Source organism: Mauremys mutica, unplaced genomic scaffold, assembly GCF_020497125.1.
Source record: "Mauremys mutica isolate MM-2020 ecotype Southern unplaced genomic scaffold, ASM2049712v1 Super-Scaffold_100329, whole genome shotgun sequence".
NCBI classification, from domain to species: domain Eukaryota; kingdom Metazoa; phylum Chordata; order Testudines; family Geoemydidae; genus Mauremys; species Mauremys mutica.
In genome coordinates, this window is record NW_025423315.1 from 154,844 (window position 1) to 167,830 (window position 12,987).

General features: G+C 50.4%; 1 non-coding gene across 1 annotated transcript; it reads right to left on the reverse strand.

The window, feature by feature from the left end:
* Nucleotides 1-3,339: 3,339 nt before the first annotated feature.
* On the reverse strand, nt 3,340-3,412 carry TRNAR-CCG. The gene has a single exon. It is a non-coding gene; the product is annotated as a tRNA-Arg (tRNA).
* Between the last annotated feature and the right edge of the window lie 9,575 nt (nt 3,413-12,987).

Consider the following 12,987-nt stretch of genomic DNA (forward strand, 5'->3'; position numbering starts at 1 on the left):
CCAGGTCTCTCTCTGAGAACTGAGAGAGTGTTCGGGTTCACGGACATGAGCGCCAGGAGGAACCTCTTTCAAGTTTTCTCCTTCCCTTTTCCTGATTTTACTAGAAAACAGCCATCCCTGTTTAGAAGGTAAGAGCCTCCTCGAGATTTGAAACCTGTTCAGTCTGATCCATCTGGTGACAGTTGAATTCTAGGCATGGAAAACACGAGCTTAAGGAGGCAGAATTTTATTGCGCACCTGGGATTTTGTCCCTTAGAATCTCTGGGGATATTAGGGTTTGTCCTTTTTGTTTCACCTTTTCCTCCATCCAGCCCTTCCTCCTTTCTCTTTGTCTCTTGCTTCTTTTGTCTTTTCACCTGTTCCCCTCCCAACACCAGAAGCGAGGGGGGGGTGTGCGTGTGTGTGTGTGTTGCGACGGAGTGGTCTGCAGCTCCCACTGTGGGAGGTCCACCCAAAAATGTGGGGCTGAAATAGTGCTCGGGCAGTGATCCCCACTGGTGACCTGGGCCATCCTTTGGGCTCTCTGGTGAGAACCCTCAGCCCCCCGTCCTCAGTCTCTACCCTGATTGGCTGAGCAGGGGGTTATTGACAGGGAGGAGACTCAGGTCCTTGTTGTTCTCTTTTAACATCGAGTAAATAAGTCATAAGCACTTATATGTTTGATGAATTTTGCTGCTTCTCTGCATTAATGGTCTCTGAGCAGTTCATGATTCTCTCTAACATTGCAGTTCTCCTCAAATACTTGCTGAACAATTACTGTGCACTGTTGTTGGTGTGGAGCTCATCTGAGAGCACTTTATTCAGGTCATTCAATGTCTGCAATTCAAGATCCGATGGTTACTTTGAAAATCAGGGCTCTTGGGTCCTATTCCCAACCCTGCCACTGACTGGCCGTGTGACCTAAGACAAGTCAATTCTTCTTTCTCAGCCTTAGCTTCTCCCTCTTTCAAGGAGGGATAATAATGATCCGCTCCTACCTACCTCAACATACTCACTGTCTCTCCCCACACACAAACAGTCTCCACATTGCAGTTGAAAAGCACCTGGCAATCTAGTAGGATGCCCATGGAACATTACACCATGGGACCAGCTCATGCTGCTGTCTCTGTGCATCAGTGACCCTCACAGGGCCGGCTCAAGTAAGGGATTGTTAACCCCTTACTAAAACTTTGTGGGGGTTTTGGTTGGCTAGTTCCCAGCACCAATAGAAGGGGGAAGGGCCAATGGGAAATCAGGACCCTGAGACTGACAGTCCCCAGGGGCAATGGGGAGAGGCCAAAGCTCCAAGTTAGCCACACTGACAGGCCAGGCAGTGTAATGAGGGAGTCACCAGGCCAGGGGGTCCCATCCTCTGTGGGAGCTGGAACTGCCTGGGCCAGAGTGGGGCAGAGCTAAGGAGAGAACAGGAGCCCGAGAAGAGCCGGGGAGCAGAGCTGTGCAGGTGTAGTGCCAGAAACTGCTCCCTGTAGGACTTTGCTACCTGCAGCCGTTACTGAGACCTGAGGTTGTTCTTATTTGCTGACTTGTCCTAATTGGCTAAAACTTGACAGCGGTGGGAGATGGAAGCATAAAGGCTTCATCCTCCAAACGACCCTGCCTGGTGTCCATCTGTATCTATTACCTCTTAACACAGGATTGTAAAAAATAGAGTGAGGTCATTTAAACATCATTTATTTTGCAGCTTCATTTACTGTGCTAACAATGTAGCATCCTGACACTGATACTTCTTCCCACTTGCCCTGTGGGTTGGATTCATTTTAGTGGGACACGGGACATGTGGAGGATAATTTAAACTTTTAATTTCCTTAGGGATTCCCTTTAATATACTTCTATGCTGGTGCAATTTCTGACCATTGCACGTCTATTGTATTTATTACAATAGCACAAGTAAGTCACACAAGTGACATAGTCTAAGGACTTGGCAACACTTGCAAGTTAGAGCCCATTAAAGCAGCCCCGGGTGCCCTAACTCCTGAGGTGTCCACACTGGCAAGGCACATGGAGCACCTGGGCTCTGCAGCTGGAGCGCTCTGGGTAATCCACCTCCATGAGAAGCATAAAGCTCGCTGAGCCCCGCTGAAATACCCGGGCATCAGTGTGGACGACGTGTTGCATCACTGCACTGTGATTGGCCTCAGGAAATGTCCCATAATCCCCTGAAGTCAAGTGCCCACTCTGGTCATTGTTTTGAAATCGGCTGCAGGCATGTGGATATCCCCTTTCAAAGCTCCGTTTCTGACAGCCGGCTGCTTATCTGCTCCGGGACAAAGCAACCATTAGTGTGGAATGCTGCTGTTGTGAGTGTGTATGAGGGGAGGTGGGGGTCTGCGGCTGTCCGAACACACAAGACAGCATGCTGACACACTCTCAGCCCCCCAAACACACTGTCGCTCCCCCCACATACACACAACACACTCCCTGTCACACTCCACCCCGTCCCCCATTTGAAAAGCACGTTGCAGCCACTTGCACACTGGGATAGCTACCACAGTGCACTGCTCTCTGTGGCACTGCCAGAGCTGCTAATGTGGCCACTCCAGTGCGCTTGCAGCTGTCAGTGTGAACACACGGCAGCGGTTTCCCTGCTGTGGTTTAACTCCCAGCGCTCTACCTGTGCAAGTGTAGCCAATCCCTAAATTTGCCAGACCAACCGGACTCAGTAACTGCCCCCCACCACCACATGCAGGGAGTAGGGGCACCGTGGGGCACACGCCGCACTTACTGGCTCAGCCTTGTGCATGCTGGGGTGGCCACCTCCCCATTGATGAGACCTAGTCCCACCATCTCCGTGGAGCTCCAGGCTGCCCTGCTGCCATCCCTGTCTGTGTTGTCTTCTCTAGCAGTTGACTGGAAGGTGAGCACTGGCCGCATGCCATGTAGCCGTGTTGTCTCGAAGGGCGAAAGCAGGAGGAATGGTGCCTTCATAGCCCACCCAATATTCCATAACTTAGTTAAGGAAAATATTTCTCAATGAACTCTCAGTAAAAGATCAGAAGCAGCCAGTGTCCGCATCAGTCTACGAGCATTGGTATTTTCTTGAAATTTCTCAGACCAACCTAACTAACACCTAACACCCATTTGAATTTCTTCTTTTCACACTGTTGCTCATTCTCAGGTTCTGCTTTGTCTCCAGACAGATCCATTCTCTTTCAGGACGGCCTTGCTCTTTCTGTCTGTTTCACTCACTGAGGTGTGGGAATAAACACTCCCTTTCCTTCTATTCTCAGACAAACACTAGTATTAAGTGTTTGCTACTGATGGGTCTAGAAAGCATTTGACAAGTGGAAGATGCCATAGCACCAAGGCTTCTTTGCAATATACAAAAAGAAAGAAGTTTTTTACCCCAGATGGGACTTGAACCCACAATCCCTGGCTTCGGAAGCCAATGCCTTCTCCATTAGGCTACTGGGGCCCTGAAAAGCAGTGGTAAGAGAGATGGAAATTCCCTCTCAGAATTGTACATTCCTCACATTCACTCAGAAGCCAAATACCCCATTTAATCACCTTACAGAAACGTCTGCATCCCCTGGCAGCGAGGCACCTGGGCAGGTCGCTGACAGAGCTGAGCACCACCTTTCTGCCAGCCATCTTTAGAGAAGAACCCCACCCTGGAGTCACCCCTCCCTCCTTCAGCACCTCCACGGCTGTGGCTCTGAGTGGCAGTAGGATGATTAGGGGGCGAATCCGGGGCTGGAAGGGGGGTAAGGTCGGCCTGCTAGGCGTGTGGGGTGTCTCCATGGCTGTACTTTCCGTCTCTGATCCCCCACAGGGAGCCAAGTCTAGACATATTCAGAGGCTCTATGCCAGGGTTTCTCAAACTTCCTTTCACTGCAACCCCCCTTCTGCCAAAAAAAAACACAACTTACTACATGGCCCTGGAAAGAGGGACCAACCCCCTCCACACTGAGCAGAGGCAGGGGAGATAAAGCCTGAGCCCTGCCCCAGTTAGGGGAGGGCAAAACCGAAGCTTGAGGGATTCAGCCCTGGGTGGTGGAGCTCAGACTTTTGGCTTCAGCCCCAGGCACCAACAAGTCTAATGCCAGCCCTGGTGATCCCATTAAAACAGGGTTATGGCCCACTTTGGGGTCCTGACTCACAGTTTGAGAACCACTGCTCTATGCTGATGGGAGAGAGTTTTCCTGTGGGTGTAGTTAATTCACTTCCCAAGAGGTGGCAGCTATGTCAGTGGGAGAAGCTATATCGGTGGGTGTGCAAGCTGTGGTGTTTACCACATTTAAGAAGTTTAATCAAACCCCATTTTTAAAACCACCTGTGGTCTGGGAATGGCAAAGGAGCTCGATGAAGCAGGGTCTATCCTTCAAAGTCCTGGAGATCACAATTCCATACTCTTGCTGTCATGAGGGTATAGCTCAGTGGTAGAGTGCTTAACTGCCAATGAAGTAGTCCTTGGTTCAAACCCCTGTGTTCTCTTATAACCTTTTTTCTTTTCTTTTTTTTAAAAGGAAAACATTTTCATTTCCATTCTCCATTATGTTCAGGAGCTCCACTATACGGGGGTGCTTGATATGAATGTAAACACTCAACATTTCGCTGTTCAAATGCATAAAAACCTAGCAAAGCTGTCCATCAGCTGAAATCAGTTCCAATCCTCTAAGTGTCTAGTTTATGTTTTCATCAAATAAAAAAAGGTATCATATGAATGTACATTTGCAGATCCCTCTTCTCCAGGAGCTATGCTGTGCAGAAGAAAAAGCTACAGTTCAGGAATCTGATGACCAAAGAGCCACCAAATGTTCTGAGGGCTGGAGAAAAATGCCTTCTAGAGAGCTATTGAATGAGCTCAACCTGTTTAGCTTATCAAAAGAAGATTGAAAGGTGAATTCACTGAAGTGTTGAAGGGCCTTAATGGACAGAAAAGATTGGGTATGAAAGGGCTCTTTAATTTAGCAGAGAAAGGCATAACAAGACCCAATGGCTAGAAGGTGAAAAGAGACAAATTCATATTACAAATAAGACAAATATTCAACAACGAGGATGATTTGCCACAGGAACAAGCTACCAAGGAAAGTGATGGATTTGCCATCTCCTGATGTCATTTAATGAAGATTAGATGCCTTTCTGGAATGTGTTTGCCCCAAAAGTAGCTGTTGTGTCATACAGGAGGCCTGTGATATGCAGGGGGTCAGATTAGATGCTCTAATGGTCTCTTCTGGCCATAAAGTTGACTAATTTCTGAAAAACTGAGTGTAGCATTGGGAGCAGCATCTGATGTTTCCCTGTCTAGCCGGCTTGCTGCCTAGAACGAACGCTCCTTGAGTGGGGTGATCCACAGGGAGTAGCTCAAACCTCCAAAGTGCCTGGGCAGGGGCAGGACATTGGCACAGCAAGGGAGGGGTGTGGCAGTGACATCACAAAGGCTTTTTGCAGGACCTCAGACTATTGGTCAAAGGTGGTGGGGAGGTGGTGACCTCACAGAAAGATGCTGACATCAGCCAGGCAGGACAGGGGCGAGGGGTCAGGGAAACCTCAGAGACCCCTGTGGCTTTGCTTCAGCAAGTCTCCTTCTCCAGGTCTCTCTTTGAGGACTGAGAGAGTATTCGGGTTCACCGACGTGAGCGCCAGGAGGAACCTCTTTTGAGTTTTCTCCTTCCCTTTTAGTGATTTAACTAGAAAACAGCCATCCCTGTTTAGAAGGTAAGAGCCTCCTCGAGGTTTGAAACCTGTTCAGTATGATCCATCTAGTGACAGTTGAATTCTAGGCATGGAAAACACAAGCTTAAGGAGGCAGAATTTTATTCTGCACCTGGGATTTTGTCCCTTAGAACCACTGGGGACATTATTGTTTGTCCTTTTTATTTCACCTTTTCCTGCATCCCTCCCCCCCTCCTTTCTCTTCGTCTCTTGCTTCTTTTGTCCTTTCTCCTGTTCCCCTCCCAACACCAGGAGGGGTGTGTGTGTGTGTAGTTTGGTGTGTGTGGAGTGGCAGCTCCCACTGTGGGAGGTCCACCCAAAAATGTGAGGCTGAAATAGTGCTCGGGCAGTGATCCCCACTGGTGGCCTGGGCCATCCTTTGGGCTCTCTGGTGAGAACCCTCAGCCTCCCATCCTCAGTCTCTACCCTGATTGGCTGAGCAGGGGGTTATTGACAGGGAGGAGACTCAGGTCCTTGTTGTTCTCTTTTAAGACCAAGTAAATAAGTCAGAACCAGTCATATGTTTGACAAATTTTGCTGCTTCGCTGTATTAATGGTCTCTGAGCAGTTCATGATTCTCTCTAACATTGCAGTTCTCCTCAAATACTTGCTGAATAATTACTGTGCACTGTTGTTGGTCTGGAGCTCATCGGAGAGCACTTTACTCAAGTCATTCAATGTTTGAAATTCAAGATCTGATGGTTAGTTTGAAAATCAGGGCTCTTGGGTCCTATTTCCAACTCTGCCCCTGGCTGGCTGTGTGACCTAAGACAAGTCAATTCTCCTTTCTCAGCCTTAGCTTCTCCCTCTTTCAAGTAGGGATAATAATGATCTGCTCCTACCTACCTCACGGTGGGTGGAGGATGAGGATCCATTGGAGAGTGTCACTAGGAGTAGTGCATAATATGAGGTGTCCTATCACGTTTACTCAGAGCAGATTATGACATATTAGAATAGCTGAAATAGTCTATTTGATTTTTATTTTGAAATTGTTAAGAGCAGCAACTACTCAGCTCAGACTGAAGCATCCTATCTAATGTTTGTGGTCTAAGTGTCTCCTCTTTGTGTGTGACGAGACAATTTAACACACTGTGACAATCAGGAGATGCTTTTGTTTTGCAACACAATATTTTTGCAAAGAACTTTCATCCCACTTGTTTTGATTTCGAGAAACAAACTGGTTTAGTCTGAAGGGGATTTTCTGACATTGAGCAGGCGCAGTGTGTCCCGTGACACCTGCCCACTATACAGCGGCCCCTGCGGAGGGCGCCCTTGCTGCAGCTGGTTCTGCTGGCGCCCTGTGGTTGCCCTCGTTTGTCCAGGAACAACCCTCAGGTGAGCTGAGAAGAATCCTGTCCAACTGAGTCTGGCAGCCGCCATCATGTAGCCAGAAGTCCCCACACCTGTCGGGGAAACAAACCAGCCACCAGAAAGTGGTCCATTGTCTCACGCGGTGCCAGAGCCTGACACAGCGCCTGTGGGCAACCATTGCTCTGCACACGCCGACCGGTTCCCATGAAAGATGTGTCACTGCATGTCTCGGTACTTAAAAGGTACCTGTGCCACTAGCAGATACTTTAAGGCTCCCGGCAGTGCGTTCTGGGGACAGTTGCTCACTTTCAGTGAATGTAACTGTACGTAACTGTATGTGCAGCTCTGTGCAGTCATATTTGATAGAAGTTTGGTAATTAAATTATACAAGAGGGTCAGGTAAAGTGGCTACTACCACCACTATGTTTTGTCCCAAGAAGCCTTTACAGCCATTCTGAGGGGAAGTGGGCCCTTTGCCCACAGAAATGGTCTATAGGGGATGGCTACAGGCAGCAGGCGGGGAGATAATCTCATCAAAATGATTTGACTCCTGGGTAATGTAAGCAAAATCACTAAAGGAATGTCCGGGGTTTCTATTGGCACTTAACTTGCCTGCCCCTGGCTGGCTCTGGTTGTACAAGATGGACGTGTAATCGGGGGTCAGTTGTGTAAAAAAGAGTAATCGCAGTGTAAGGGATGTTAGGCAAAAGAGAACTTTGTGTGTGATGATGTAAGGTTTTAAGGACCTAAACTGACACTCGTGGTTTGTAAAACTCTTGTTTTGTAGGTTTAAGATGAATTGGTTTGGTTCTGCTTTGCTGGGTTTTTTTAATAATGCCACTGAAAATCCATTTGAATCATTCAAAGTGGCAAAACTGCCAGACACCTTTTGCCAGACACAGGTAACTAGTGTTGTTTGGGTTTGGTATTTAGCATGTAACTCTTAAGGTACCTCACTACTCTATAAAGTTCAAGACCAAAGTTATGGCTGTAGTAAGGGGCAGCCAGAACCAGAAGGATGGAGAAAGAAACATTGGTTGGACAGACGGACGGATGGACAAACCGAATAATTAAGCATTTGTTTTTAAAAAAAGGCTTAAAAACATTAAAAGGAAAAAAGGGGCAAAATGTTTCCCAGTTTACCAAAAAACCTCAGCCTAGCTCTGCCCTTGGGGTTTGGGGGTGGGGGGTGACAATTGCGGGCTTTGCCTGGGGCGCCAGGTGCTGGCAGCTAGTCTAGGGCTGCCCCTGCCCAGAGGCCTTTATTCCTCCAGCCTGCGAGGACAGAGGGGGTGTCAGGAAGTTGCCCCTTCAATCCCACACACAAAAGGCCCTTCTGAGGAAAGGCAAAATCCTGAAGAGAAAAAGTAACATCAAGGAGGACTCCGGAGACAGAGATTTTGAAGACCTTGGGGAATAGTTAAGAGCTTGACCAAAGACTTGAACCCTGGACCATCAGATTAAAAGTCTGGCGCTTGGCCCACTGAGCTAGCCAGTCTCCTACAGAGAAAGTGAGCAAGTTCATGCAGAGGAGAAATTACTGAAGAAAAAGAGCCCAGCAAACACTAGAAGAAACCTGCTGGTCTCTCTCTCTCTCTTCCCAGCCCTAGCCCTGGCCTGCTCCTCCCGCCAGCGCCCTGAGGCATTTTGCCAGCACCATGCCGCAGTCAGCTCCACCCTCCCCAAACGCTGGAAGACCCAGCTCAGGAACCTGGCCGCTCTTACAGCCGCCTCTTCTGCTCTGACCAAGAGGGAGGGGGATTGAGTCTCCCTCCCTCAGGCCTGTGCTTCAGCATTTCTGGGGAAAGACCAATGCCGCCAAAGTGAATTTGGGCCAGTAGGTCAACCAAGAGGGCGGCCTCCCATGCCTGGCTGCAGAACTCAGAGTAAAGCCAGCTCCCATCCTTCCCTATAGGGCTCCAGACAAGGCCAGCCTGCTGGATCCGGCGTCCCCTCTGGTGCGCAAGTCACAACAGCCAGCAGGAAAAAGACCGGCTCCCGCATCATTTGAAAGAGCAAGACAAAGCCTTGAAACTCCACCTATGTTTAGGTATGAAGCAACAGGTCCCAAATTTCCACTGAGATCTGAGCCCAGCTTGCACTAGTCAGTGTTCTGACAGCTGAACTGGCCTGCACAGCAGCTTAAAAGCCAGCTGCTAAAACTAGGACTCAAACACTGGACCCCCCAGTTAAAAGCCTCATGTTCTTCCCACCAGCAGCTTCCTCTCGCAGGACTCTCTTTCCTCCTCCATCAGCTATAATACTGATCTACCACATCTGTGGGGCCTGTGCTGAGTCCCCACATCCCCCTACTTTGTCTTTGTTCCCTGCAGGCTGCAAAAATGTCAGAGGAGGCCACCCCCTCCCTTCACTCGGTGCTCCCACTCATATCGGCCAGCTGGAGCCTCATATCCTGGAACTCAGCCAGCTTTCACTTGATCCAGTCGTACAGTGACATGCTGACTGGCTCCCCTCCCTGGATGCTCTTGTGGAAATCCCACAGGCGATGCTGCAGGACTTGGCACCATTGGTTTCTTTAATGTTGTGGTGTTTGCCTGATCACTGGAACAAAGCCGCCAACTCCTCCCTCACTGACTCCCACCAATCCCCCTGGTTGCCATAGAACCCTCTGATGCTTTCCCATTCTGCCAACACTGACAGGCCTCACCCCCCTGCTCCTTTATCTTGCAAGCTCTGGATGTTCAGCTTCCAATATCCTCTGCCGTGGGTCAGGGAATTGCCCACATTGAGCACATGGTGAGAGCTGCGTGATCTGAACAGTCCATTGGCACCACCCTGCACTGGGCTGTCGACGTGCTCTCCTTCACGGAAATCCGGTCAGTGCGACTCCTGGCCTGTCCCTGCAGAAACGTGTATCCCCTCTGCGGCTGCTGTGAGCTCGGGTCAGAGTAATAGGAGGTTACTGCCCACCCTCCACTGGTTCCATTACAGAGAAACACGTCCTCTAAGCTGACCTCACTACAGACCTGCGCCAGGTAGTGCTCATTGTAAAAACGTTTCCTCTGACGGTAGAGAAAATGGGACCAGCGGTTCTCAGGCTGGCTGACACAATTAAAATCCGCCCCAACACCAAACACTGTGTGGTCCAGAGGAAGGAAGCCAGTTCCTACCATAGATCTTTCCTTTCACACCTTAACATTAAGTGCCTCCTCTTGGGCCCCTGAATCCCTGCCACATTCCAGGTGCCAGATGCCCCTTCTCCAGCACTGTCGTCACTCAGCTTTGCAGAGGAACTTTCCTCCCAAGTCCCTGCCCCCTCTGGCACCATCTCCGAGGGCCGTCCTGCCTCACTCTGTTCCCGCCATTTTGGGTCAACGAATAAGTCATGTGGGAAAGACAGCTCCCATCTCTTGTGCTGTACAATACAGCACCATGGTGCTTAACAGCACAGGTCAGGTGGACAAACTAGGGGAAGAAGCCCATGCTCTCTTTTGTCCTGCTGGGGAGCTCAAAATCAGGTACTTGCCTCAGATAAAGGTGCTGCTGCCTTCCTAGAAAACAAGCCACCCCTGCACAAAAAAGGGATGAAAGGGCCTGCCAAAACCTGGGATTGAAGCAGGGAATCAGCACCACAAAAGTCAGGAATCAGCTCAGGGTACGGTATAGCATACGCACGCAGTGGTTAGACAAGCAACAGCAAGGAACTGGACTGGTATGGAGTGAAAGTTCTGTGGGAAGGAACCGAAAAGAGCATCGGGGCTGTGGTACAACACTTGCATACACTTTCTTTGGCTTGTTTTGCTGGAAGAGTTAGCAGGGCAACCTGGTTAGTCACAGGTCAGTGGGTGGGTTGATGCAAATTCTGGACTCTGGGACCAGAGCTGGGCTGGGGGAAAAAGGGTCATGACTTTGGCAGCACATGCACCACCACCACCCTTTGCTACCTCACTCCATAAGCCCACACACAGAGCAACCTTTTACCTCTCAGAACCAAAATAGACAGTGAAAGAGATGGAATAGCATAAGCTTAGAACAAACAACTGCATCACCAACAACAACTCTAAGAGATTCAAAAATACCTATACCTTTACCTTTACACACCAGAGAGAGCAGAAAGAATAGCCACAAACACACTAACATCCATTTTTACCTGCCCCCAGGTTTTGGTGTTTGGAACCCATACCCCTTAATGGTGAGGACTTTTCAAGCCAGGGTGAAGCTTTCAGGCCTCAAATGCCAGGTATAGTTACTCTGTCCTTGATCCAAAATAAATGGGAAAATACACTGGATTACTCCTGCCCCAATAACAAAGAGACTGGGGATCTCACGGCAGCTGAAGTGACTGTTTGGACAAGCTCTCCCATCATGCAATCCGGGGTGGGTGTGACCATGCAAATGACATCACCCCAAAAGGCCTTGACAACACATCACCAACAGATGGCAGGGGAGAGTTCATACTGACCCTGCTTCAATTAGTTTGTGGCAAAGATTAAAAAACACTGAACGTTAAAACTCACCAAACGCCCGTCAATTCATCCTCATCGTCGTATCCGCTCGTTATACTCCACACCTGAACGTAGCCCTCACATGGACAACATACCCTCCTAACTCAGTGTCTGTACGTTAACCTTTTGCCCCCCAGTCGGGGCCATTGCAGATTATGTATTCCTTACGCCACCCGATCTTAAACCGAACTTCTCACCCCTTGAGTAATCTGTACGTTGTTCACTGATCACCAGAAACTTCTACGCCTAAATGCTGTACCGTACACTTTTTTTTTCTTTGAACATCATCTTAATAAAATGTTGACATTTGTTTGAGATCCCGGCTCCTGTTCCTTTGCAAGGCGTGTGCGTTTGCTCCGTATTTCAGTCTGCTAATACTGCGGGGTGCGGGTACGGGTGCGGGTGGGGGTGGGGGTGGGGGGCGATTGAGCCAGAGGCGCTTGCCTGCTGCAGACACGGATCCAAGGCTGAACCTCGTCCCCCACAAACTTGAAAGCTTAACTGAAAACTGTTTAAGAAGTGCTCCCGTCTCCCGCACTCAGCTACCCAGCTCCCAATGGTGTCCAAACCCCAAATAGATCCCTTTTACCCTGTAGAAGCTAGCTGTAAAATCCTGTGACCAGGGCAGCTGCCTAGCAGCCTGCGCATCTGCCTGCCAGCACGAGAGCGCGTAAGGCACTAATCCGGATAGTGGCGGCTAGGTGGCAGGGGGAGGGTGCGAAGAAACAGCAGAGTGGCGCAGCGGGAGCGTGCTGGGCCCATAACCCAGAGGTCAATGGATCGAAACCATCCTCTGCTACGCGTGCGCTTGTTTCTTTTCCCTCTGGGCCTTCAAGCGAGCCGGGGACCAGCAGAGCACCAAGAGCCTAGGCCATGAGGCAAGAGGTGGCTGAGGCGAAGCGGCGGCCTGCCAGGGAGCTCCCCGGCACCTCTGGCTGCCTGGGCTGAAGGCAAGAGGCAGGCCTGGGCATGGCGAGGGCCTCCTGTCCTGGAATGAGGTTGCAGTGCTTCCTGGTCCCCTTTTCCCACCACCCCGGCAGGCGGTTGCTGCGGGAGAACACGAGGGAGGCTCTGGGGGTGCTAGGCAGCACTGTGTGTGTGGCTGTCAGGGGAAAGAGCCGAGGCTCCCGACTCGACCTGCCATTGACTCGCGTGGCTCTGCGCGGCCGTCAGCCAGGGCGGGCCAGGCTGCGGACGTGACTCAGGCTTGGGCAGCATGGCCGCGCTTTCCTGACGAGGCATGAGGCGGGCCAAGAGCTTTGCACAGCGTACAGGGAAGTGGGAGGGAGGCGTCTTTGAGCCGGCCTGTCTCCTCCGCTTCTCCCTTGCCGCTTGGGCGGAGGCGGGAAGGGAGCGAAATGTTCCCGGCTGAAAGTTTTTGTGCTCGGCCTTGAGGATTAAGCCGGAGCCTCCGGCACGGCTGCTGGCAGATGGGTTTCTGAATGGCATCCAGCCCGCTCTTTGGACCACCAGCTGAAAGCACTGAGGCCAAGAGGCAGCAAAATGGGCCCTATGAGGCTCCCCCACAGGCCTCGGGGAAGCAGCACAGGGTTAGCAT